Below are 6,000 nucleotides of genomic sequence, written 5' to 3' on the forward strand. Positions count from 1 at the left end.
CTACCTAGAAGAAGGAACACACAAGACACACCCCTGGGAATTTTGCATGGGCCAAGCCTGGGTGTGGCACATATCACTTCCATGTCACCTTCTACAGCTGGACGTTTCTCACACAGGAAGGAAGGGAAGCATGGACTTCAGTGAGGAAGAACAGTTGCTTCTGGAGCATGATAAAACAGTAATTATAGGCTAGACTGATACACACAGGCCTCATCAGCCTATGGCTAAAAGTGAGGTTACATTAATATTTATATCCAAATTTGCAAAAGCTTTTGTATCAACTGATTAACTACAGCTCCCCAATGCCCCATGTAAAAGCTCAGGCAGGTTGTTTGTGGGAGCTCTAGCAAGATCTCTAATGAGCTCAAAAATAATTTCATTAATGGTACCCTACTCTGAATTCCTCATAGCAACAACAAAAACAAGAGAAAATGATAATAGAAGTCCTTATGGCAGCAACAAAAATAAGAGCAAACCAACACAGCAGATCTGAGAGAGAGCACAGGTTGAGTTGAAGACCACCACAAGAAAGCAAATATCACAATAAAGCCACACAACTGGATTTTTGGGGGGTTCTCACTGCACGTAAAAGTTACATTTACATGATGCTGTAGTCTAGCAGCTATGAAGTAGCATTATGTCTGAAAAAACAATGTATACACCTTAATAAAAAATATTGCCTAAAACTGTTAACCATCATCTGAGCTTTTAGCAAGTCATAATCTTTTTTGCTGGTAGAGGGTCTTGCTTCAGTGTTGATGGGTACGGAGGGATCAGGGAAGTGGTTCTTGGAGGTTGAGGTGTCAGCTTCTTAAAATAAGACAACAGTGAAGTTTGCCACATCAATGGACTCTTCCTTTCATCAACAATTTCTTGGTAACATGTGACACTGTTTGATAGCATTTTACCCATAGTAGAACTGCTTTTAAAATTGGAGTTAATCCTCTCAAATGCCCTACTTTATCAACACAGTTTACGTAATATTCTAAATCTTCGGTTGTCATTTCAACAATCTTCACGGCAATTCCACCAGTAGATTCCTTCTCAAAAAAGCAATTTCTGGGGCACCTGGGTGGTTCAGTGGGTTAAGCCTCTACCTTCAGCTCAGGTCATGATCTCAGGGTCCTGGGATTGAGTCTCACATTGGAATCTCTGCTCGGCAGGGAGCCTGCTTCCTCCTCTCTCTTTCTCTCTCTCTCTCTGTTGCCTCTCTGCCTACTTGTGATCTCTTTCTATCAAATAAATAAATAAAATCTTAAAAAAAAAAAGCAATTTCTTTGCTCACCCATAAGAAGCAACCCTCATTCATTCAAGTTTCTTCATGACGTGGCAGCAGTTCACTCACAGCTTTGGATTCCTCCTCTGATTCCAGTTCTCTTGCTATTTCTACCACATCTGCAATTACTTCTTCCAATGAAGTCTTGAATCCCTCAAAGTTACCCATGAGGGTCAGAATGAACTGCTTCCAAACTCCTGGTAATCCTGATATTTGGACCTCTTCTCGTGAATCCAATGTTCTTCATGGCATCTGGAATGATAAATCCTTTATAGAATGTTCTCAATTTACCTTGCCCAGATCCATCAAAGGAATCACCATCTACATAGCCATAACCTTATGAAATGTATTTTATAAACAACAAGACATAAAAGACAAAATTACTCCTTGAGCTGCAGAACAGATGCTGTGTTTACAGGCATGAAGACAACATTAATCTCATTGGATATCTCTACCAGAGCTCTTGGTGATTTGGTGCATTGTCAATGAGCAGTCATTTTTAGAGGGAATCTTTTTTTTTCCGCTGGGCAGTGGGTCTCAACAGTGGACTTAAAATATTCAGTAAATCATGTTGTAAACAAATGTGCTATCATCCAGGCTTTGTTGTTCCATTTATAGAGTACGAGCAGAGTACATTGAGCATAATTCTGAAGGCCCTAGGATTTAGGGATGGCAACTGAGCTTTGGTTTCATCTTATAGTCACCAGCTGCATAGCTCCTAGCAAGGAAGTCAGCCTGTCTTTTGAAGATTTGAAGCTAGGCATTGACTTCTCCCTAGCTGTGAAAGTCCTAGATGGCATCGTCTTCTAATAGAAAGTTGTTGTTCAGTGTAGCCAGCTTCGTGAATTCTCTTAGATCTTCTGGGTAACTTGCTCAGCTTCTCCATCAGCATTTGCTGCTTCACCTTGCACTTTGATGTTATGGAGATGACTTCTTTCTATAAACCTCACCAACTGACCTCTGCAAGCTTCAAACTTTTCTTCTGAAACTTCCTCACCTCTCTCAGCCTCCACAGAATTGAAAAGAGTCAGGTTTTTGTACTGGATTGGGTGTTGGCTCAAGAGAACATGGTGGCTCACTTGATTCAGATCACTAGAACTTTCTCCATATCAGCAGTAAGTGTGTGTGTGTCTCTGTTCTCATTCATGTGTTCCCTGGAGCAGCACTTTTGATTTCCTTCAGGAAATTTTCCTTTGTATTCACAAATTTATTAACTGGAGCAAGAGGCATAGCTTTCAGCCTAACTGGCTTTCAACACACCTTCCTCACTGAGCTTACTCATTTCTAGATTTTGATTTAAAGTGTGAAATGTGCAACTCTTCCTTTCACTTGAACACCTAGAAGGCATTGTGTGGCTACAGATTGGCCTAATGTCAATATTAGGGAATAGGGAATAAGGATGCTGAGGAGAGGGAAAGAGTGGGGGAAACAGTTGGTCAATAGAGCAATCAGAACACACACAACATTTACCCACTAAGTTTGTAGGCACAATTTGCTGGCACAACTTACATGGGCATAGTTCATGGTGCCCCAAAGCAATTTTAATAGCAACATCAAACATCACTGATCACAGATCACCATACAGAATAATGAGAAAGTTTGAGGGCACCTGGCTGACTCATTCAGTAGAACACGTGACTCTTGATCTTGGAGTTGTGAGTTTGGCCCCACATCGGGCATAGAGCTCACTAAAAAACAAAACCAAACCAAAAACAAGCAAACAAAAACCAAAAACAAACAAACAAAAAAAACAACAAAAAAACAAAGTTTGAAATATTGCTAAAATTACCAAAATGTAACACAGAGACATTAAATGAGCAAATGCTGTTGGGAAAATGGCTCCAGTAGATTTGTTTGAGGCAGGTTTGCCACAATCTTTCAATTTGTAAAAGACAAAACAAAACAAAACACAGTATCTGCAAAGTGCATAAAATAAGATATGTCTGTAAAAGCAAACAGGTGCTCAGAACTTCCTATATGCTAGTCACTGCTCTAAGCATTTCACGTGTATTTGTGCATTTAATCTTCAATTATGCCCCATTTGTCAGATGAGAAAATCAAGACATGGAGAGGCCAATTAACTTGCACAATTGCAGAGCTAGTGAGTGCAGAGCAGGATACAAATCCACTTAACCAGCTCCAGAGCCTTTCCTCTGAACCTCTCTGCTCTCTACCCTGATCTGCCTCCACTGCGAGTGAAGTCTAAAGAAACAACACCTGTGTTGGGGGTGACTTAGTCTGTTCTGGCAGCCATAAAAACATATACTGGGGGCATTTAAACAGCAGCCACTGGGTGGCTCAGTCGGTTGAGGGTCAGACTCCTGGTTTCAACTCAGGTCATGATCCCAGGCTCTTAAGATAGAGCTCCACGTCAGGCTCCATGCTCAGGGAGGAGTCTGCATGAGAGATTCTCTCCCTCTGCCCCTCCCCCACCTCTCAAATAAATCTTAAAAAACAAACAAACAAACAAACAAAAACCAGCACACATTTATTTTCTCACAGTTCTGGAGGCTGGAGAGTCCAAGATCAAAGTCCCAACAGAGTTCAGTTACTGAGCGTTCTCTTCCTCTCTTGTACATGGCTGCCTTCTCACTGTCCTAACATGGAGGGAAATGAGAGAGCAAGCTCTCTGTACCTCTTCCTCTGTTATAAAGAAGAGATCTGTCAGATCAGCATTCCATGCTTATGAACTTATCTAGACTCAGTCATACCCTTAGAGGCTTTACCTCCAATATAGTCACAGGGGTGGGGGCTAGATCTTCAACAATGAACTTAGAGGGGGGACACATCCAGTCCATAGCAGTACCTTCTCTTGGTGCTTCCCAAACTATAAATCACAGAGGTGTCCCATACCCAGAAAGAAGAAGAGAGCCTTTCTCCTAAATTCTGTCTCCTTTACTGCCTGGATCCTAGGCAACCATACTCATGCTTAGAAAATCGCAAAGCTTCTCAAGAGAGCTAGTCTTGCTCCTCTATCTTGCAAATCAATTTCAGCTCCTCATCTCAGTCCTCAACAGAAAAACAAGCATGCCCCCCACCTTTATTTCCATTTCCCCTGCCCTTTCCCAGGGGAAAATTCCTTAATTTCTTTTATTCTCCCCAAAGAGTCTCCATCCCACACTTTGCATGCTAGCTCATGTGAAGAGGCTGGAGGAGAAACTCCCAGCCTCCCATAGCCCGAGTCTCAGTGTGGCTAGGCTGGTTCCTCAGCCACAAGAGATTCCGGGAGAAACCCACTTTGTGTAGAGCCAAGCTGATCTGTTATAGTGGGTGGAACCAGTTATAAGGCTTGTCACTCAACACTGTGTTACAAATAAGCTGAAAGCAAGATTCAGTCCTCTGAGAGGAAATTGGGATTTACTAACAGGGTGACCCAAAGCAGAAAGAGACAGGCTATCTTGGACCATCAGATGAAGCTGTCATGATGCAGACAAGGCATCAGGGAAAGTGGTGTGTGTTATCTAGGTTGCTTGGCCATTATGTATGACAACTGCATGTGCTGAATTTTCTAGGTCAGTCTCAATTCCAAATATACTATCACCTTGTCAGACCATATATGCCCATTTTGCATTTGGAAAATGTGACCACAAATCTTTAAGACACTAGATCAGCATATTAGCTTAGGGGAATAGAACCAACCTTAATAATATTGATGAACAGTTTTCAGAAAAACAAACCTTTTCTGAGGCAGAATTGGAACTTATAGACTGAAGCCATAGAGACCTCCAGAAAGAGAGAAACAAGGACACGAAAGTATGTTAAGAGTTTCTACTGCCTTGAGAGGCATTTGTACAATCAGATGGACAGGACTCTCTTCCTGGTAGATGGGAAAAGGGGAGCTCCAAGAGAAGGCAGTCTCAGAGCACACATGTGGGCTGTCTCCCAACTCCCATCTCCACCCTACCAAGCCAGAGAGGATGACCTGAGGAGATGAGGAAGAGAACTGGGCCTCAGTGAAGGTTTGGGGAAGGAAACTGAAGACTCCATTACAACCCAAGTTACACTCAGTAAAATCTACCAAGGCCAAAAATATGAACATCATAATTTGATATCCATTCCAGAATGGGATGAGTAGAAACAAAGAAATTGGTCTCTGAGCACTCTGAAATATGTGCCATGATTTGCTGACTAAACAGTACATAAAATTATGCTCAGATGTCTGTGTTCTGCAAAGTGTGTCTGTACTTGTTTGTGGCACCTGGTTTAATTTTTCCAATTACTGTCCCTTCTTAAAACTCCAACTCTTATTTTCCTTGAAAAAGAGGAGATTGTATTTTCCTTCCCTTTCAAAATGGAGAAAAGGCTTGGGTTTCTTTTTTCTTTTTTCTTTTTTGTTCTTTCTTTTTTTATAAGATTTATTTATTTGAGAGAGAGGGAGGGCATGTGTGCGTAAGCAGGGGAGAGGCAGAGGGTGTGGGAGGGAGAGAATCTCAAGCAGACTCCCCACCAAGTGTGGAGCCCAACACAGGGCTTGATCCCACAACCCTGAGATCATGACTGAGCTGAAATCAACAGTGGATGCTCAACTGATTGAGACACTCAGGAGCCCCAGGGCTTGAGTTTCTATAAAAAGTTTATGGTGTGGGGGCGCCTGGGTGGCTCAGTGGGTTAAAGCCTCTGCCTTTGGCTCAGGTATGATCCCAGGGTCCTGGGATCAAACCCCACATCAGGCTCTCTGCTCCACAGGGAGCCTGCTTCTCTTCCTCTCTCTCTGCCTGCCTCTC

This window comes from Meles meles, chromosome 17 (assembly GCF_922984935.1).
Source record: "Meles meles chromosome 17, mMelMel3.1 paternal haplotype, whole genome shotgun sequence".
Classification (NCBI taxonomy): Eukaryota; Metazoa; Chordata; class Mammalia; order Carnivora; family Mustelidae; genus Meles; species Meles meles.